The 22700-nt window shown below is 45.0% G+C and overlaps 1 pseudogene; it reads right to left on the minus strand.

Annotated features, from left to right (window-relative positions):
* Positions 1–16447: 16447 nt before the first annotated feature.
* Positions 16448–17179, minus strand: LOC146857634 (transmembrane protein 183A pseudogene; annotated as a pseudogene).
* Positions 17180–22700: the final 5521 nt, after the last annotated feature.

The following is a 22700-nucleotide window of genomic DNA, read 5'->3' on the forward strand; positions in this document are numbered from 1 at the left end:
TTACTTATTGTTATTTTATGTCGTTTTATTTTGTACCTGTTCTGTTTATTCTCTCTTTCAGGTACAGATAGGTTTTTCTCCAACTTAAGTAACCACTTATTAGGGTGCTGTATCAGTGGTAAGTGCTAAATAGATGCTATCACTACCAGTAAGTGTGTGAACTTTCTTTTTGTTTTGTCCTGATGAATTGCGGTTTAATTAACCATAGCAAGAAACATGTTGACCTCTTATAGCGCCAACCCTATTACCTTGCAGTAGGGAGGCGTGACCTTGTATTTTTAGTCAAGAGTGGGACCCTGTTGATTAAATTTTGGTATTTTGGGCCCCAGTTACTTGTTTTAAAATTGCACTTTTTAACACACTTCACCTAGGGCCCTCACCCGCACTACACCAACCGGCTTTAAAGGAAAAAAGATCTCCATCAAAAGGCCCCGATAAGGGGATTGCAGCGCCGCCCCGATTCGGAGCAGACCTGATGATGTAGCATGACATCTAGCTGGCTGGATGTGTGAGGGTCTTTTTCCTAAAGGAGGAAGTTTCTCCTGATTTCACTGATTTCTAGTTTATAGTAGGCCTCCTTCTTCCAGTCTCATCCGCTAGGAACAGCACACATCTTTATATTTAAAGCTGGTAATAGCCCTCATGATGATGTTAGGTACATTTTATCTCCATAGAAATATGCAATAGATTGCAGAATTGATTATAGGAGGCATTGATATCAAATTATGGGTATTACTTTGCTTTAGTGTGACGATGTACTGTTGTCCTATTTCGAAACACTCCATTCAAAGATGGCTGACATTGTTTTGTTTTCCTTCACATTGAGGGCAGGATTAATGTCCTTTGTACATGGTGATTACACTGTATATGTATGTTCCAAGAATTATACAACTTTAGACCCGTGAGAAAGGCTACGTCGGAAACGCTTCGGTAGGGAGCTGTTTAATTAACTACACGTAGCACTCAAAGTGTGTCTGTGATTTTTATCTCAGAGAACTGTGCAGAGTAATGTAAGGGGCCGTTCGAGCACGATGCAAAATGCCACCATAAGTGGTCCGAGGACATTGGGAAGTCTACATGTGTTTGTCATTTAGTTGTTTCCCTCCAGACCTACCAGTTTTCCAAATCAAATTGACAGCATTACAGCAGCATGAGAGAGGAATGATTGGACACCCGTGTGAAGAAGGCCCGCATTGGTGTCGAAAGACGCAGACGGTTCTCTATGCCATGAGTGCGCTATCTTGTGCGTGCCTCCCTTTGTGGTTTTGTGGACACTGGGAAATGTTGAGCAATTGTCTGGCAGGCGGAGTCCTTAAGATAGATTGCTATCAATGTCTTTATCCATCAAGATCAGCTATACACGTGTTGTGTTATAAGAGACTCATTTGAATTACCCTGAAAATGTCTTCCAGTTTAGAAGCTAGGAGGAAAGAAGCAGCGAATAAACTCTTCTTTTCTGTAACATCCGTAGAAATTGGCACTACACACTCAAGTCAGGAGGTGATATCTAAATGAATAAAATTAGAAAAACTTGAAAGACGATATAAGAAAGAATTGTCCAAATGGTCCGAGGTATAATCCTAGCAGCAATATTTTGAAGCAGGAAGAGTATCTATAGGGCCCTGGATTTTTATGATTCCCACTTATGAGGACCCTGATCTGGAGATGTTACAAGAATGGGCAGATAATTCTAATAAATGCACTGTAGCCATGATGCAAGTCATTAAAAGACAGAGTTAAAATATTGGAGGAAATAGATAAATAGGACACACAACTCTGTAACAGTGACTCCAAGGTTTTTGATTTATTCATATTGAAAGTGTGATAGAGACTGGACTAGACAAAAGAAAAAAGAAAAGCTAGAAAACAATGGAAATTTATAAAATACTCTAAAGATGATCAGTCTGGAAGAATTCTGACATTCATTAAAAAATATAATCAGATGTGCAAAGAAGACAAATTCAAAACAGTAGCAACTAGAGGTATCAACAGTAATCAATCTCTGGAGATAGTTACAGAAAGCGATGTATTGGAAAGTAACGTGGGATTTCTCACTCACAAAATACATTTTTTTAAGGAATTCTAACTATTAAGCAGGGTAAGGACGGAGTTCAGAATTTAAACAAACTGTCGAAGAGGCAGAGGAAAAAGAGGATCAAACAAACACAGACAAGAAGAAAGGAAAGACAGCACAAAGGAAAGACAGCAAAACCCCAGTGGGAATCATGATAAGGGGAAGAAAAAGGCACAATAAATAGGCAACAAATGAATGTGGTACATTTTTCGGAACGCATTTTAAGTAAAAATGAAATTTAAGTGTTATCATTGGTTTTATATTAATGCCTTTCTTTAAATTTGAAATATGTCCAGAGTAGGATTGATTTATTTCAATTTACAAGGAAACTAAAATTGAAGAAATGGTTTGAGAACAAACCTGCAATTGATAAATATAATTCAACCCATGAGACATACAGTAATCTTCTCATTAGCAATATTGAAACTTTACAATCAATCAGGATTATAAGCATGGCTAATCACCCAATAGGGTATCCAGGCGCTTGCAGGTCCTGGAAGCTTATTCGAACAGTGAGGTCTTGAGGGCCATTCGGAATTCCAAAAGTGAGGTGATGGTCTGAAGGTGCATTGGGAGGCTGTTCCAGGTCTTTGCTGTGATGTGGGAGAAGGATCATCCTCTGCTTATGCTTCAGTAGATGCAGGGATTATGGACAAGTGACAGAGAGGTGGAGCATAGTCTTCTCTTTCATTATTAGATTCCAGCACAGGCTATCATGATGATCCTTTTGTGAATCTGGAGAATCTAGGTATATCAATGATGGTAAGAGTTGTCCAAGTGTTTTAAACCTAAATCTATTTTGACACCTATTTTACCACATGAAACAATTGATGTATTTATGGTAGGGGTTATGCAAGATTGAAAAAGATCAGATATAAACCGGTTTACTGTAGAAATAATCTAACACCAAGACAAGTCACTCTGCTAGGAAATTACACACTCAAATGAGGTTTATCATGAAATGCTAGCAGACTAGAAAGATCATGGGCTCCTGGAATAGGAAGGATATCTCTTTTTGAAGTGCAATCATCCCAAGATTCTGGTGTTATACTTATTGCTCAAATTGCAAAAACATGTGGTTAAACCTCCTGGTAGAATGATAGCTTCTTCTATAGAGTCTATCTTTGTAAATACATCCAAATACATAGATCACTACCTTAGACCTTTTTTTTTACCTCTCTAGTAGTGTATGTGAAGGATGCACACCATTATCTTGCCATTATTGAAGGTATACACTAGGAGCATGATTTCACTTTGGGAATCATGGATGTTAACAGTCTTTACACCTGTATGAAACATGATCTTGGTTTGAATGCTTGTAGACATTTTATGCGATCTATTTATTTATTTAATTTATTTATTTAAAGAGTTTTATGTAGCGCTGGCTAGATCTGTAGGTATCAGAGCACTTTACATAAGGTCAGCAAAGTTACAACAATAATAAAAAATTTTCGTTACATCAAAATATATGAGACACATTAACAGGAGAGAAGGAGAGATCAGTAGAGAGGGAAGGGGGAGTGGGGGAGTGAGATGGAGAGGACGAGGGGGAGGAAGGAATAAGAGACAGAGGTAAAGTCAGCCCAAAGACCAAATGGGTAGGTGACGGCCAGTGAGGTAGTCCGAGGCCAGTCTCCCCTATAGCTCTCAAGGAAGCACCAACGGGTATCGATCAGACAGGTGGATAGAAAGGGGAACAAGGCAAAAGCAGTAACGTCATAAATGCAATGAGGGGGGAAGGTGGGCGAGACAGGGAGAGGGGGAGAAAACTGTGCCAAAGTCTGGCTGAGCAGGTGATGGTCAGGGGGTGAACCAAGTCCGATCTCCTCATTAACTGAACAGAGCAGCTCCAACGGGCGTCGGACATAATCCTCGGACTCCGCTGTCAGGAAAGAGGTCATATGTCCTCAGGGAATGTCAGAGTAGTACAGGGGGCGGGTGGGGAAGGGAGGCCATGGTCATAAAGAGATCTAGAAGTCCTCTTGAAGTCAGACACAGTCCAGGAAGGGTTGAGTAGGTAAAAGTTCAGCAAGGGGGAAGAAGTCACCAATGTCGGCCATGTTGGGGTCACTCATCCTGGGACCCTTTTCCTAACAAGAGAGTGTGCCGAGTACGACAGATCTTTGTGGGGAGGGAAGGGTTAGACTCCCATTAGTTATTACAAAGGACACAAGATCACCCCCGGTGTCCCTAGGCTCTGGAGGCGTAGTGTAGATCTAGACCACTATCTCTCCTGTTACACACTGAGATTATATTAGATATGATACTGCCTTAATAACAATTTCTTTATTTTTTGCTACAAAGATTTCTATAAACAAACACAAGGCACAGCGATGAGCATCAGCATTGCCCCCAGCTATACAAATTTATTAGTTGGCTGGTGGTAGGAGCAGGTGGTCAGCAACATGGATGAATATGAAGATCAGGTAGTGCTCTGGCTGAGATATATTGATGACGTGTTTGTCATTTGGAGGAATGTGAACAATCTGCTCAGACATTTATCAATGGTTGGATGACAATGACCAAGATCAGTAAAACTACCATTGATTTTCTAGACATACAGATAAGTGTCTGTGTAGTAGGTAAGTATATTTTTTCACAAAACTACAGTGGACAACAGCTTATTACATGCATCAAGTGCTCATCCTACTAGCCTCATTTAGAGTAACTTTTAAGAGCGAAGAGAAATTGCAGTAAAGATTACATTTTTGAGGCGTAATGCAGTAACATGGTCACACATTTCAAGGAGGGAGGATGCGATCAAAAAAGTATTTGAAAGGTACACTCTATTTGCAGACAAGATTTGCTTAAAACTCACAAAAAGGTTGAGATTAAAGAAGAAATGGAGTGTATACAATCTTTTCTAACAGAGCAAAACAAGTTAAGGGTATTTTGACAAAACATTTGCATGTATCAAATACAGACAACATATTGGCCAAATATGTAGGAGAACATCCTAAAATCACCTAGAATAAAAATAAATTATTGAGTGATGTTTCAAATTGCAATCTAATTGAAGAAAGTAAGCAGACTGTAATTGATGACAAAGTTACAGATTTTATTTGCTGCACTAAATGTAGGGCTTGCAAAAATAGCAAAAACATATCTAAATTAAGAATGCCAAACACTAATCGGGAATTCAAAATTAAAAAGCATCTAACTTACGATCAACATAGCAAATAAGAGGTAATTGGGACTTACCCTCCTCTTCTGACCCACGTTAAAAATATGACCCACAAAATCCTTCTTTGGCTATTTGGAGTAGTCTAAGGCCCCATAGCTTTTTGTCCACATAAGGTATCCACGCCAAATTTGCCTCCTTTGTTTTCAACATCCTGAGGATTCTAAAGGTACCCAGGGTTTGTGGATTACCCTGGAGTGGACTGAGAAATTAGCCAAAATAAAGGTACATTTTGGGGGTTTTGGAAAAAATTGGGAAAAAATGCTGCAGAAGAAAGCGTCTTTTTTCCTGCAAATGGTTTGTGGTGCTAAAATCAACATCTTCCCAGCTTTCAGGAACAGGCAGACTTTTGTCAGAAAGCCACATTCCTCTACACAGTTTTGGCATTTTACTAGGACATAGCCTAATTTTCCTATTGTTTGTGCTTTCAATCACCTTCCAGTTAGTGGTAGAAATGGGTGCAAAACCAATAATGGATCCCAGAAAGCTATATATTTTTGAAAAGTAGACATCAGCAGTAGAAATCAGCAAAGGGTCATTTTTGTAGATCTTTCAAGGTTTTCCTTTAGAAAGTAACAGATTAAATTTAAAAAATTGAAATCGAGTTGACAAAAACAGCCATTTGTGCCTCCATTTTCACTTGCAACTTCTTATAACTATGGCAGATTTTCTAAAGCAATATAGTGTTACATCCACTGCACCCTTCTGGTTGCTGGTATATATAGGGATAGTAGGTTCACCGAGATCCCGAGCTATCCAGAGCCAATAACTGACCTGCACCTTGCAATGGTTTTTCATTGTGTACCGGGTATACAACAATTCATTTGGTAAAATATAAAGAGTGAAAAATAAGTGTCAAGGAAACCTATGTAACCTATGTAAAGCTCTGGAATCTGAGGAAAGCCACACATTTCCTAAAACCCTGCATTCCTCCAAGTCTCTTGATAAAAATGGTACTTCACTTGTGTGGGTAGGCCTAGTGCCCGCGACAGAAAACGGCCCAAAACCAACATGGACACATCAGTTTTTTCATTGACAGCTGACCATTTTTTATTTCTGCTTAGCTGTGTATTTTGGGCCCTGGCTCAATCAGCACCTAGGGAAACCTCGCAAACCTGTATATTTTTTAAATCTAGACACCCATTGGAATCCAGGATGGGGTGACTTGTGTGGCTCACACCAGGTCCTGTCACCCAGAATCCCTTTTTTTTTTTTTTTTAAAGGCAAAGATAAAATATGCCTTTATTATTTTTTTACTATTATAAAACTTTTTATTGAATAACATTGATCTGTACTTACAATTTCACTGCTTGATGTTACACCGTTACAGTCAATTAATACATATTTTTACTTTTGCGCACACAAGCTTCCACTAGTATCACACGTCTTCATCCGAGTCGCTGTCCTCCACTGGAGGGGTGCAGATGTTTCCCCTATATATGTTCCATTTACCCCATTTTTTTGGACATTTCCTATTGGTAAATGTGGCCTTCTCCGTTACCATGATCATGTCCATGTCTTTACACCAGTTCTGTAGCGTCGGTTCAGTCCCTACTCCCCATTGTTGCGCTATGTTTTGTTTAGCTATTATCATGCCTGTCGTCGCCCACTGACGTTCGGTTAAGGTCTGTTGGACCCCAGACATTAAGAAGGCAACATTTAGGCTCAAGCGGGACATGTTTCTCTGTGACGTCTGTGATTGTCCCCACCACTGCCTCCCAGTACGGTACTATTTGTGTGCAGTCCCATTAGGTGTGATAGAATGTACCTATGTCACCACAAAGGCGCAGGCAAAATGGGTCAGAAATCCTTCCCATCTTGTGTAGAGTAACCCGTGTGTAGTAGGTCCTATGCAATATTTTAAACTGCACCAATCGCAGTCTAGAAGAGATTGCCACCTCTTTAGGCGAGGCCATCGCCTCTCGCCAGTCGAGGTCATCCATGTATCCCACCTCTGATTGCCAGTTCTCCCTAAGCCGGTCAAGTGGATCTGTCCGGTTGTTAATGATTTTTTTTTATGTCAGCGAAGTCGCTCGTTTGTGTAAATAGTCGGTTAGCAATCGGTCCTCTAAAGGGGATGATTCTGGGAGCGTCTCAGCTGTAGGAAGGACTGCTTCTATTGCATGTTTAATTTGCATATACCTGAACAGTTCACTTGGGCCATTGCGTAATACTCTTGTAAGTAGGTGAAACTGACAACTTCTCCGTTTTTCCAGAGGTCCCCAAGTCAGGAGATGCCAATCAGGTCCCATTTTAGAAACCCTTTGCTATTACCCAGTGTTCCTAGTTTACTTGTGTCCCACAAGGGTGTATGTCATGTAAGTCGGCCTGCCAAGCCCAGGTGTTTATTCGCCGTATGCCATATGCTGACAGTGTGCGTCGCTGGGCCTAGAAGTGTACGGGCTTTCCGGTTATTATAAAGCGTTCTGTTCACACCGTCTTTCCCTAGGGTCATTCTGTCAAGGTGGTAAGCAGGGTCCGTGTCCGGCACATGAAGCCACTGATTGATGACTGTGAGTTGTGCAGCCCAGTAATATGCTTTGATATCAGGCAGGGCTATCCCGCCGTCGTACCAACTCAGTACCAATTTATTCGCTGCTACCCTTGCCTGTTTGCCATCCCAGAGGAGAGCCATGACCTCTGAATTTACTGCTCTAAAATAGGATTCAGGGACTGGATATGGCGTACTGTGTAGGGCAGATAGAAATCTGGGAAAAGCCATCATTTTAAAGAGAGCCGCCCTACGCAGCAGGGAGAGTGGCAGGGCCTTCCAATGCTTAATGTCCCGCTTCAACCTTTGCAAAGGGGCTTGTAAGTTAAGTGCTAAAAAAGTGTCTGGATCCGATGTTACATGAATGCCAAGGTACCTAAAGCTATCTGTGACTATCTGCACCCTGCATCCTTTTGGGAGGTGCGGGGGGGGTCCATGTAGTATGTATAGTACGGACTTATCCCAGTTAATGGCATACCCAGACACGGAACCGAACACTGCGCAAATATTGAGTATTGCATGGAGGGAGCGTGTGGGTGAAGAGATGTACAGTAGTACATCGTTAGCGTAGAGGAAGATTTGATCTTCCCATTCTTCTCTTCATTTTAGACCTCTGACCATGGGATCCCATCGTATCCATGCAGCCAGTGGTTCCAGGACTAGAGAGAACAGCTGGGGCGATAATGGGCAACCCTGTCTCGTCCCCCTACCCAGGGTGATCTCCCGCGAGATGTGACCATTAGCAGCTACATGAGCCACAGGGTTGGTATAAAGCAACTGTACCCAGGAGCAGAAATTCTGCCCGAACCCCAGATGTTGAAGGACCGCGAACAAGAAGGCCCACTCCACCGAGTCAAAGGCCATCCTCGCGTCTAGGGAGAGGATAGCTGCGTCTTCCCGTATAGTGTGTTTTCGGCCCAGTACACCGTGCAGGCGTCTGAGATTCAGGGCTGTATTTCTATTAGGCATGAAGCCGGACTGGTCCGGGTGGTATTATTTGTGGATGTATAGACTCGCTCGTAGTGTTGTGCAAGTGCATCCACTATACATTATGGGTCAGACGTGAGCTCTTCATCTCCCGCCCTAATCTGTGCTATCCATCTATGCGTCCTTTCCTTCTTATCCAACCAGGCAAGAAGTTTGCCTGCTTTGTCTCCAGATTCATAGATCCGATACTGGACTTCTTGAGGCGGGACTGGGCATCAGTCCAAAGGTATTCCCTTGTATTCCTGTTTTTTCACGCTCAATGTATGTGCAGTCTTATCAGTGGGTGCCACGGCATATTGGGTAACCCTGGGCATAGTTCACGAAGTAGCACTAAGCGAAGCTATGCAAAGTGCACTTCGCACTACGCGAGCTACGCGTAGCACTTCGCGAACTGCGTAGTACCCTGTTCGCACTGTGCAAGATGCCATTTTCAATGATTGCACAGTGCGGACAAGCATCCGGCACTGTGCAATCATTGAAAACGGCATCTTGCACAGTGCGAGCTGTAGTTTTCTGCCGCTCGAGTAGATTTTTACTCGAGCAGCAGCTTTCTCAAACCGGACTGGTAGTTTCTCATCGCGAGCAGTTGCGAGCATACGCGGCCACTCGCAATAAGAAACCTGACCTCCCCGCGTTGAGAATCTCCCCGGGATGTTTATTTTCCACGCTCGCGATCGGCAACTTGATGTTGCTGATCGCGAACATGGAAAAAGTCTCGCCGGGATGTCATTTTGCTTGCTCGCGGTCGCCAACTTGATGTTGAGGACCGCGAGCAAGCCAAAAATGACCGCTGCACTACGCAACGCTATGCTACGCATGTTTGCACTGTGCTACTTGCAATTCGCGTTGTGCGAACTAGCGCAAACTTCGCAAACTACACGAGCATAGGGTAGTGCTTTGCCCAGGCTTAATATTGGGATTCTAATTCCTGCACCTCCCACTCTAAAGCCTCTATCGCCTGTTTTGTCCCTTTCTAATGTCCCTCTATGAGAGAAATAGCCTGTCCTCATACCACAGGCTTGTATGTCTCCCAGAGTGTCAACGGAGAAGGGACTGAAGCTTCGTTTTCTTAGAAATACTACGTAGTTGCAGTGACCAAATGCTTTCTGATCTTGGAATTCTGAAGGAATCCTGGATAAATTGGATACATACGACGTTGAATAGTGCAATGTGCCCTAATCTCTGCCTTCACCGGGGAGTGGTCAGAGATCCCCCTGGATAAGTGTGTGGCCGCCCCCATCCTTCCTAGATTATCCACTGCCGTGAGTATGTAGTCTATGCGTGAGAAGCTATTATGGGCTCCAGAGTGGAAGGTGTACTGTCTGTCGAGTGGGGTTTGGAACCTCCATATATCCAATAGACCATGTGCCTCCAAAAATTCGGCTAGGGGTGAGCTGACACAATGTTGTGGGCAGGTAGGTGTACGGCCCAGCCTGTCATTTACGGTCATACTGAAGTCGCCCCCTAATATCAGGTCCCCCTCTGGGTGTGTTAGGAGAGTGCAGAGCAGGCGGGATATATACAGACACAAAGTTGAGCTTACGGCCCTCCCATTGAAGCGATATCGCCGCAAAACGGCCTTGGCCATCCTTAAATGTGCAATGGATAATGAGGGAGAATCTTTTTCGGACCAAAATCCCCACCCATCGGGATCCTGTGGTGAATTCTGAATGTACCGCCAATTGAAACCCCCACCGGTCAAGGGCCTTACACGTTGAGCCCATCAAGTACGTTTCCTGAAGCAGTATTACTGTTGGGGACATGCGCTTCAGGTATTGGAGCACCAGACCTCGTTTTATATTGACCCTAAGCCCGTTAACATTCCAGGAGAGGAATGACAGCATTGGCCTTGTGGTGTGTTGTGTCATTGGATCAGGCAAGGTCATTAGAGATGTAAGTGGTCATGACATGTCGAGCAGCGAAGGCCAGTGTGCGCCCAGTACTATAGAGACTGTATGTCGAGGATTGCAGATCAATAACTCTTGTAACCTTAACATGTAAAACATTCCCACTTTGCAAATAAACATTTCGCACCATTGGGCGCAGCACTCTGCCATCCCCTCCTGATCGGGCCATTTTCATTCATGAACAGAATTTCACATTCTTCGATAAAATGGAGGGCAGGTGCAAAGCCCATCATCATGACAAAAATTGGGATTAACAACACCCTCTCTTCCCTCTCCACAAAGAAAACATCCCCCCTCCCTGCATCCCTACCTAGTAGGTTTACAACTACCCACCACCCCAATAGCAGAGTGCCTATGTTCCCCCAAGTGAAAAACATCGAACGTAGGGTCGTGTGGCGTTAGTGCCCAATAGTCCCTCCCTCTCGGGCCCGCAGCGATACCCAACATGCACCAAGAGACCATAACAGTCCTTAAAGTTCCATTGTCTATTTGGAATGGAGCTGATGTAACCCTCAATTAGCAGAGAGGGATCTAGTATGGTTATACAGTTGGGAAATCTCTACCTCCTGTACATAGGTGGGTAATAAAAGAAAAATCTACAGACCAGTTCAGTCCCAGCAGACCTTCATTTTCCAGCGCTGGTTGTATCATTGTCAGGGCTGCCAGATTGGGAACCCCTGGATTCTGACTGTGAGCGCAATCTCTCTCCGCGCCAGTGTGAGCGGCCCTCAGGACGATGGTCGGCCTTTCCACGGTTTGCTTCTTCCCAAAGGCGCTGGGACTTGGGTGGACCGTCCTCGAGCCAGCGTTGCGCCTCCTCCGGTGTCGTGAAGAACCAGGATTTGTCTGCGTCGATGACTTTCAACTTGGCTGGGAAGAACATCATATACTTAAGTCCTTTCTCTCTAAGTGCCCGTTTGGCACCTTCAAAGGATCGATGTTCTCCCTGCACTTTCAGAGTGAAGTTAGGGAAGAACCGGATCGTCGCGTTATCATAGGGAAGGTCCCCCTTTACTCTTGCCGCTTGGAGGATGGCGTCCCGATAACGAAAGTTCAAGATGCGTGCTATGATAGTGCGAGGTGGCGCACCAGGCCTTGGCTTCGGGATCGGGGCCCTGTGCGCCCTTTCAATTGAGAACAACAGAGAGAGTCTCTTAGGCTGAAGACGATGGAGAATAAGGTCTTCAAGGAAGAGGTCTACGCTGGGCCCCTCCGCTCCTTTGGGCACCCCTACCACCCGTATGTTGTTACGTCAGGCGCGCCCTTCCTGATCATCCAGGTGTAGTGCCATTTCTCTGTGTTGATGGACCAGTTTCTGGACCCTCTCCTCCAGTTTACGTGTCGCGGTCTGTAGCTCTCCTGTATTTTCTTCTGCGGCCGTGACTCTTTCAGACGTTTTCCGCATATCTGCCCGCATAAGGTTAATTCCAATCGTGACCTTATCAATTTTCGTTTCCAGGTTGGTTCCAATGGTTTGTATCGCTGTCATGATTGAACTAAGGGACGGTTCCTCTGCAGGTGGGACGTCCTCATTCGCTCTATCTTCGACCGCACACTGTCTCGGTACCGCATATTTGTCCATCTTGTTGACTTGAACGGACGTCGCTGTACCCTTTGGTTTCGTCTTAGTGCGGGGTGAGGGTAGGTCGTTCGCCTCTGTTGAAAGGAGAGGAGGCGCTTCGGTACTATAGGCCAAGGGTTATGGTCGTCTAGTAAGCCTGATATGTAGGTCTGGTAACGTGCACAGTCACTTACAAGATAATACTAGGGGGGGGAGGGGTCCCGGTCCGGTCCTGACCGTATTTCCGCTTAGTTCCCACTGGGCCTCTCTCATGTGAAGTACTCCCCCTTAATATCACCCATAAGGAGCGTGTGCACTGGATCCTCCGATTATGTCAGATTTAACAGTCCAGGACTGCAGAGTCTTGGCGTCAACGGATGACTGAAGGCCAGAGTCTGTACTGCGCCCTTTCTTTTCCAGAACCCCTCTCTTGAGGGCCGAAACTATGGCAGTCTCGCCACTGTGATGCAACGCATGGGAGAGGGCCTATATAGTTTCACGGGGGAAGACATTACCCCCCAAGACTCCTATCAGGTCGTGTCTCCTCCGGCGCAACATCCGATCGTCAGATCCCACACGCCTCCACTCACCGCAGACCGTGCACCCGCGACTCAATTCCGGTGTCCGCTCCTCCACTATTGATGCTCAGGTCCCCGCTTCTGCCGTTGTAGTACTGCCGCTATGTTAGAGGCAGGGGTGCCCCCTCCATTCAGTCACTGTCGCCCTGCGCCGTAAGACGGGGCACCGGACCCTGCACTCAGTTCAGCGATCGTGCGGGGGAGGAACCGTTAATGATGGTCTCCGGGCCTCACCGCTTTTGTTGCAGGCTGCCTCGTGCCTGGGTATTGTGCCCAGGAGGCCTCCGTTTACCCCAACGCTCACACTGGTGGAAGGCCGAAAGCTGCGACTCCTGCTTATCGCTGGTCCCCAGCATTCAGGTCGTGCTGTGGGCCGGTGGGTTACGTGACTCCGCCCACCCAAGTCACGGCCGATGCGCCGCTGATGAGTCTGGCTCCGGCCCGGGATTACGGCTGTCATGTACAGCGGGAGCAGGTAAAACCATCTCTCTTCCGCGCTTTGCCTCCCAGAGTGTCCGCCGTATCGTCCCTATCCTCAAGGGGCCCGGATAACTGTCGGATTTTAGGGGCAACGCTGAAGGCCCTCGCGGAGCTCAAAAGCTACGCCGCCATCACAGTAGGTGCCAAGCCACGCCCCCCAGAATCCCTTTCAAACATCAAAATGTGTCCAAAACAAATCACATTTTCTTCACACTTCTGTATTGGAATGTTCTGGAATCTGTTGGGAGCCACACATTTTCACCCACCCAGCATTCCCCCAATTCTCCCAATAAAAAATTATACCTCACTTGTGTTGGTAGGCCTAGTGGGCGTGAGAGGAAACCCCCCGAAACGTATTGTGGAGACATCAAAATTATCTATAAAAAACAACCTGGTTTTGCAAGGGAGTAACCTGCGTTTTCAGTCCTGGGCTTGGCGGCAATCTAGGGAAGCCTACCAAACCCAAACATTTCTGAAAACTAGACACAGGTATGGCTTGTGTGAACCCCTAAACTTTTATTACCCCGAATCCCCTGCAAACCTCAAATATAGCTAAGCAAATCACATTTCTGTGTGAGAAAGTTGCAGGATAACTGGGCGATACAGATTTCCTACCACCTAGCGTTCCCCCAAGTCTCCCGATAAAAATGGTACCTCATTTGGGTGGATGGACCCAGTGCCCTTGACAGGGAAGGACACAAAACGTATTGGGAACATCAAAATTATCTTACTAAACAACCTGATTTTGCAAGGGAGACACCTGCATTTTTAGTCTCGGGTTCGGCGTAAAGATGTGGGATCACCGGGCTGACACAAATTTCCTACAAACCACAGTTGCTCCAGGTCTCCTGATGAAAAAGGTTCCTCACTTGTGTGGGGGGGCCAAGTGCATTTGACAGGATAGCCACTGGATGCCATTCACAATTATAGTCTGGCATATAGTGATGCTGTGTAGTAGGGCAATAGCCTGTCACTCAGCGCAGCCGGGCTGACAGGGGCAGGGGGTGAGGTACCTGTGGCAAAGGAGACCCCAGCCCTTTAAGGGGTTTGTGTTTGGCCAACTTAGGGAGGGAGCAAGAGGGAGGGTGGAGATGGGCCTCTGAGCTGTGGACAAAGTTGAGGTTTTTACAGTTCCAGTAGGGTCTACCACCATTAGGGACTGGTTACTTGTAGAGACCTCTGATGAAGATGGCGATGTGGTGGCTTCCATTTCAGTCCCCTCACCCTCCATGCCACTGTGTCCATCTGTGTCTAATGTTTCACCTCCCGAAACAAAGTGGACAGTTGCTTCCCTGCCTTCTTGGTGAACACCTCCTTTGCCTACTTTTAAAGATGCTGTGAAGTCATATACAATCGTTTTATTTTATCGGTGTAAATATAACTGATCATGAAGAATTTTCTCAAAACATTTTCAAAATTTTTATAGTTCACCTGCTTCAAGGCTTTTAAACTATGGTTTATGTTTATCTTTATCTCCTGCATGTAGGGAACATCTTAAGAAACTATTTGGTCACAGTTTTATACGTTTCTATTATTGCTCCTAATTTATTTGAGATAATTTTTCTTAACTATTTTAAATTCTGTTCAGTAACAGTTTTACAATTCTGAATGGTTCTGATTTGTTGTTTTGTATAGTGAACTTATGTTACAAAAATGTAATATTATACACAAGTCCCTTTGTACATTGTGCCAACAAGGCAAAAAAAACCTGATTTTCCTTTTCTTCAAAAAATAAAAATATGAATGTGTTAATATTTCCTGTAATGCTGTACCAAAATTTGTACAAACTGAAATCCTGTTGTTTTGGTATTTCACAATGGTAAAACCTACTTTAATTAACTTAATTATTTTTTAAATGTTAAAAAACATTTTTTTTTATATAGTACTTAAGTTGCTTGTTAATCTATTACACTCTTTGTATTTGCTTCTGCTCTTGAAGAAATCCAAAAATATATATATATATATTTAATTTTAAATTGCTCCTACAGCATAAGTAAATGCATACAGCTTGATACATTTTTTTATCCACTTTTCTACAGATAGAAAACATGTTACATTTTTCTCAAAAATATATTCATTTATTTTTAGTTTGTTTTAACATGGTGAAAATAAAAAATAAATTCTGGCTTTCAGTTTAGTCAAACATTGGTACAACATTAAAGTAAATGTTTAAGCACATTGATTCATATATATATATTTAAAATTAAAAATCAAAATGCAATTTACAATTAAAATGTTTTTAACTTTGATGCAATTCAAATATTTCTAAATGAGTAATTGTTTTGCCTGATTTTGAGTTTTGCAGATGGGATACTCCAACATATACATGACGGAATTTCCATCCGTCAAATTCTAAGTACATCATACAATATTGCCCATGTAATAGGCTGCACAAAATATCTGTTTCGTTTGTGATGGAAACTTCCATCTGCAAAAGTCAGTTTAAGTATTCTATTTTTTTCATTATTGATTTTTCAGCTAGACATAACAAAGGACAAAAAGTTAATGTTTTTTGGTTTGTGTTACCCTGTCACTAATGTGTTCACATTTGTCTGTTTTAAAAAAAAATGTATTTATATATTTATCAATTTTCAAAGAACCGACTGGCTTGAATGCACATTTATGAATGAGTAAGACATCATGCAAAATTGTCATTTTTAACATAAATGAAAACATTTTTTTATTGAAAATATATATTTTTTTATTTTTTATTTAGAGAGTTTTATATAGCGCTAGCTAGACCCGGAGGTATCAGAGCACTTTACAAAAGCAAACAGCGTGTTACCAGTTACAGAACAATTCACATTAATTACAGAAAAATTACAAATTCAATACAGGAGTTATTGGCAGGACGAGTGTCAGGATTCAAAAAGAACAGGGGGAGCTGGGAGTCCATTGGAAGGAGACAGCGGTGGAGAGAAAGGCGAGACATATGTCCGAAGTCCGGCTGGGTAGGTGACGGCCAAAGCGGTGTGCCAGGGCCAATCTCCCCTATAGCTGTCAGTGCAGCTCCACCGGGAATCGGCCATGCAGTTCGGGCTCTGCCGGATGAGTTTCAAGATTCAAAAAGAACAGGGGGAGCTGGGAGTCCATTGGAAGGAGACATCGGTGGAGAAAAAGGCGAGACAAATGTCCGAAGTCTGGCTGGGTAGGTGATGGCCAAAGCGGTCTGCCAGGGCCAGTCTCCCCTATAGCTGTCGGTGCAGCTTCACTGGGAATCGGCCATGTGGTTCGGGCTCCGCCGGACGAGTTTCAAGATTCAAAAAGAACAGGGGGAGACAGGATAATGTCATGCCCATGACAACTGGTATAAATATAAAATTGAGGGTGGTGACTTGCAGCAGGCAGCAGTCCTGATCTGGGTTAGTATGCACTTCCTCATATCTAGAAGGAGGACGCAGTACAGGATGACTGTTCTTCTTGGATCTAGGAAACTGCTTTTGGAACTTGAAGTTAAACTCCCACATTGGTTCTTGCCGAATCCCAATAGTCTTTCTGCACCAGAAAAGTAAACATTTAGAATAAGCTACATTGCTAGGAGTTGATTCCGGGATTGTAGGACTTTTTGCCAGTCGAGAAGTAAATGGCTCATACATATGGTACAATGAACGGATCACACAGGCTCGCAGACATCGCAGTTTTTCAATGCACTCTGGCCTCAAGCGGACTGGAAGCAGAGCAGTAGTTTGATAGTGCCTTTTGTACAATCTCATCCAAAATGCTGCAGTGCAAGTAACAGTCCAGGCATTCTTACAAATAAGGGCAAATTTCACGATATCTTCTGGGCATATATAGGAGGCAAGCATCAGCCAAATGTCTATTGGATAGTCATCTCCAATGTTGCTGTGTAAGGTTTCTTCATTTTTCTTGCTCCTTTTCTTTTTCCCTGCTGCTAATACCTTCTTTGGCATTTCTGCCATATCATATTTCAATCTTTCTGCCTCACATCTTTAATATTGATTTCTTATTGTTTTCTGATTTAATATTGATTTCTTTATAATATTAACTCACAAACATGAAGTATGGAACCTCCAGTGCATCATAGATGCATTTTTTGCTATGTCACTTGGTTTTGGGGGATGGAACATTCTTCACAATTGTCCCAGAGTATCACACTTGACACAAATACAACTTTTTGCCTGTTTGGTACAACTGACCCTTATGAAATCTAAGAAAACCATGTTTAATTTATTTTAGGCAGTCATTCTCAAAAGTCCTTTGTACGTGATCAAAAATATATTGGTATCATTTTTAACAATTTGTTAAAAAAAAAATACAGCATGACACACCTTTTTCAAAATGTATACCTTCAAGAACTCTTCTTGTTCGTTGGTAATGTGTTAACCTTTATGTAGATGCCAAATTGTGTAGCTGTAACAAAAAATAGGTAATTAAAATGAAAAACACAAAATACACTTACCGCCTTCATGCTGCTGTCTTTTTTTCAGCTGCCCAGCAAATTGGGGATAGACCATCGCAAGGATGCAGGCCATTAGTTGGGTTAGGGTGTGGTGCACATGCTTAGACTGTTGGGAGCACTGGCCGAGCTGGACTTCTGCTGACTTATTGGTCCAGCGTCATAGAACCTCCCATCTCTTGCGGCAGTGGATTCTGCGCTGCTTGCAGACGTCCAGGGTCCACACCTTCTTGGTGATGACCTTCCAAATATCCTTCTTTTGATGGGAGTTGACCTGTATGGATACAAATAATGAAAAAATAGATTCTGTGACTTTTTGATTTTTGTTTTGATTTAGCCCACTTTTGAGAAATCAATCGCAAGCATTTTTAAAAATGAAAACAGCATAGCTGGTTTTTTTTTAAAGTCACACAATTTTGTAGTAAGCTGTTGAGTAACTTTATCCCTTGTTATGTCTTTATTTTACTAACTCAGCCAGTGACATCATCTAGGCTGAGTTATAAGTGTGCCATCAATTGCTCCAAACACATGTGGGTCAGTTACCCAAAGCATAAATATCTCTCTTCACTTAGGCAAAATCCTCATTTTGTGATAACTTTATGAAGCTGTTGACGTGTTTCATTATTGAAGAAAGAATTTCTTGCAGCACACCTTTGAAAGTTGGTTGTGACATTCCACCAGATACTTCAGCAGTGTATGGGAATTATCCTGTGGCCATAACATGGAGCACTGCCATTATTTTCACTATTGGTGTCATTGATGTTGAATTCCTATTGTACGGTTGAAGCCCTGGCTCCAGCTGATGACATATATCAATAATATTTTGCCTAGTTAATCTTACTTTTTTCAATACAACACGTTCTTCCAAGGTGGCATGGTCAGGACCAGTAAATGAAAATATAGCATGAAGTATTTGGATTATGCATGGTTTCTTATGTATTTGAAAGATATGAAAAACAATTCTTTATTCCAATATAATAAAGGAATACTATTTGATTTTTCATTTTTGTTATTTTTTTGAATAAACAATCTTTTTAATTTAAACTTTTTAAGATGTATGATGAAGCAAAAACATTGGAACAAATTGAGAAATCAAATACAACATCAGTCTTTGAATTTGTAGTTTTTGCTTTAATTGAACAAAACAAAATAGAAAAATAACAAGATGAAAAAAAGTCAGTCATGGTGAATTTAACTATTATTGAAGAGCCAAAATTGTTTGAAATCCAATGTACAAAATACAACTGGCATCAAAAAGCTAGATGTGTCCAGAAATTAGTTCACAGAGTAAATGCAAGTCACACACTGCAGGGAATTAGGTTCTGCATCTCTTACTGGTGGTGGTGGAGGTCTTGTCATCCTCTCCTGCTGGCCCGAATGAATGTCCATTCCTGAGTGGGACTGGTGGAGCCACAGTTGCAGGGATTGAGGTGGGTGCAGGTGTTTCCTCCTGTATCAGGGCCGACCTTCTGTGGCTGAGGCAGATGTAGTAGGCCCATATGTTGTTGGACCACAGAAAGGGAAAAGTGTTGCTGGAAAAGCCCTGCACAGATGGGTCAAACAATCCTGCAGCACCCCAGTAAGGGAGCCCAAATTCGATTTGAGATTTTCCATTTGAACATTGTGCTCCCTATGCAATTGCTTCATTCCCCGTAACTCTGTTATGACCTGTCTCATCATGTCTTGGGACTGATTGAGGGATCCCAAGACTTGATTGTTGATGGCCTGGGTGACAATGAACCCAGTGGCCTCACTTTGCTGGCCCACAGATTTTCTCCCATGAACCAAACCCCCACTACACTGTGCCTTTCACCCAGTGTGCCCCGTCCCACTGGGTCCTGGATAAATTGGAGGTGGTGGTTTATTGACAGCAGCAAGGACTGGGGGGCACAAGATTGGTGTGATGTTCCATTGGACAGAGGAAGTGGAGGCATCCAGAGGCTGAAGTGTGGAAACAGCAGGGGAGGGAGGTATAGATGTGGGCCAAGTGAGACTCACTGTAGCTGTCTGCCCAGGCAGACCAGATGGCCCAGCTTGCTCTTCTTCATGCGGACTTGCAGGAGTGGATTCTACACTGAAGGCCTGTTCATGGACTGGAGTGTATCATCAGTAGCAATAGCAGATAGTTGTCTATGTACTCTGAGTGTTGGACCTATAATAAATTACAAAATAAAGGGGTATATTCACAAGAATGTGTGATAACTACCGCAAGAGTAGCGTAGCGCAACTTCCAATATCGCAGCCCATCGCGGGAAAATAACCCTGTGTCAACGTGAAATTCACAGCAAGGCGGTACCATGCGATAGTTCACGGACACCACGGACAATGTCTGCGATACAACCACCACGACGGCGATAAAACCAAAAACCACAAACCACAACACCAAAAAACACGCGATGGGCCAAAGTGCGATGAGGAAACCAGTGATAAGCAGCGCCAGGCCTGCAACACACACCTGGAAGGCCGAAAAAATCACTATAAAAGTAGAAAAAACACCCACACCCACACCCAAACTGACCAGCACCCAAGCACCATGTAGGTAGCCCGAGCAGGCGCAGAGGACAAGCGCAACCCCACAACCACCCCGGACGACCAGCCCTGGGACATCTGGGAAAGGGAAGGGCAAGGACAAGAAGACGAGGAAGACGAGGAAGACAAGTTCAGTCCGCAGGCAAACAGGATCATAGTCATGGAGGTGATGGAACACCATCAACAACTCTTCGTCAACTGGGCACCAAAACTGGAATATGGCGAGACATCGTCAACAAAGTGAATGCCGTCCGAGAGCACAAGCGGACAATGGACGAGGTCAAGACGCGATGGAATGACATCAAGCGGAAGACCAAGGAGAAACTCGCAGCCAACCAGAAGGCAGCAATGCAGACCAGAGGTGGGGGCCCAGCGCCACAGCTCGTGCTGGATGACATGGAGGAGCTGGTGTCAACAGTAATCAGTGTGGATACTGTGGCCGGAGTCGGGGGACCTGACACTGCTCGACAGGACACAAAACAAATGCAACAGGGCGAGTGACCACTAGGTACTGGGGGGATGGGTGGAGATGGACATGATGGCACACATGCACAATCAAGCAGGGCACAGTACACACCCACAATGAACTTGGCACCTCGCCCAGACCCACAGACTGTCACAATGTACAATGCCATGCTTTCAGAATGTCAACCTTTACCATGTGGCTACATACATGTGGACATCTCCTGCAGAGCAGTCTCAGCCACTTTTCACTGATGATGAGCAGGACAACACCAGCATCGACGCACAAGCCCTCCTAGACATCCTTGACCTCATCCGCGACTCACCTCCAGGATCAGGCCAGCCCATCTACATCTAGGAGACCCCATCGACCACCCAAACCACCCAGCAGGAGGCACCCACAGCCCTGGCACCCTCCCAAGTCCCCCTGGAACAACTTATGACCTTCCAACACCGTGTGCTGGAGGGCCAGAGGAAGACGGCTGTGCAGGTGCGGGTGGGGTTCGAACTCATGACGGCCAAATTGGACACCATCCTTGGCTGTTTATGTCCGCCCCATGGTCTCCAACGAGCCCTGACTGACATCGCTGGAGTCATGACATGGAGAGTAGAACAGCTGTCCACTCAGAGTGGCTCCAGTGATACCAGCCATGAGCTGGCACACATGCGGAGGCTCATGGAGGACATGGTGCATATGGAGGCTGAAAGGATGGTAGCCACCACTGCACATCATCGGAATGTAGCTGGGATCTATCATGCCCTGCAGACCTCCATCATGGCATTGCCACCACAAGGCATGGCGCTGATGAATGCTGCTGCCCCCACACCATCCACATCCCCACCCCATGGTGTATCAGTGCCTCACAGTGCGGCAGATGTATCTACCCAGGCCCCAGATGTGTCAGTGGCACACCGTGCCGCAGCCGGGACTGCAACACCCACGGGGGGCAGGGCACACATCCGGGGACGAGGACGTGGATGGGTTTGTGATCAGGAGGCACTAGCATTCATTTCCGCCACCTGGCCTGTTTCTGCTTGGTGCCGCACACTCCGATGCACTCACCTTGGACAGTGAAATGGACTGCCACATCCTGTTCGATGACCAATGACATGGCGGACAGACTGCGGACTGTACCCTTCCTCTTCCACAGTACATGTCATCCCCGGATGGACTCTGGTTGGCCCTCCATGGGCCCATATTGTGTAGTGTGCTCACATTGCCCTGTACCGCTCCAGCCGCTCCAGCCGCATAAGTGCACTTAATATGCAAATAAACATCCAGTGACGCACTGCTGTGTCATGTCTTACATCATTCAGGTATGGATGTGTGGATGAATGGTGGGACTGTCCCTTCCCTTGCGTCAATGATGTTCATCCTGTGGGATGCGACTCAGAGGGTGTGACATTGCATTTTGTGTACCTGGTCCCGTGAACACTACAACACTACAACAGGGACACAGGCATCAGTCACTTCCTTGTCCAGACATGGACAGGACCACACCCCGCATCACCATGAGTCATTGTGGCAAGCCCTGTGCTGGTCCGGCATACAGCCAGACCACTCCGATGACGCACCGAGGGGGAGCGATCGGCCGTCGCAGGCGTACTCGCTGGTGGTGTGCAGGTCACTGGTCTAGCCGTCAGCATGTCACAGCCACTCCCTGAGGGCAGGTTTGCGCACACACACCACACCCATCCGGCACAGGCGTTACTGGCCATGTGACTCTGCCAACATAAGGGGCCGACAACGTCACATTCCCCTCTTCCGGTGGTGACTGATGACAGCCGCTCCACGCTTCTCATTCATAAAGGGCCCATGAGTTGTTGCGCACAGGGTTGTTGGCACCCGAGGCCTGGCGCATAACACGGGCCTGCCACCACGTGGCACTGACTGGGCTTGCACAGGGTTAGCGCCATCCAAGGCCTTGCAGCTGGCATGGCCTGCCACCATGTGGCGCGGACTGGGGTTGCACAGGGTTAGAGGCACTCGGAGCATTGCAGCCGGCACAGGCACCCCACCACGAGACGGTGAC

The sequence above is a fragment of the Triturus cristatus genome, chromosome 3_2, assembly GCF_964204655.1.
Source record: "Triturus cristatus chromosome 3_2, aTriCri1.1, whole genome shotgun sequence".
Taxonomy (NCBI): domain Eukaryota; kingdom Metazoa; phylum Chordata; class Amphibia; order Caudata; family Salamandridae; genus Triturus; species Triturus cristatus.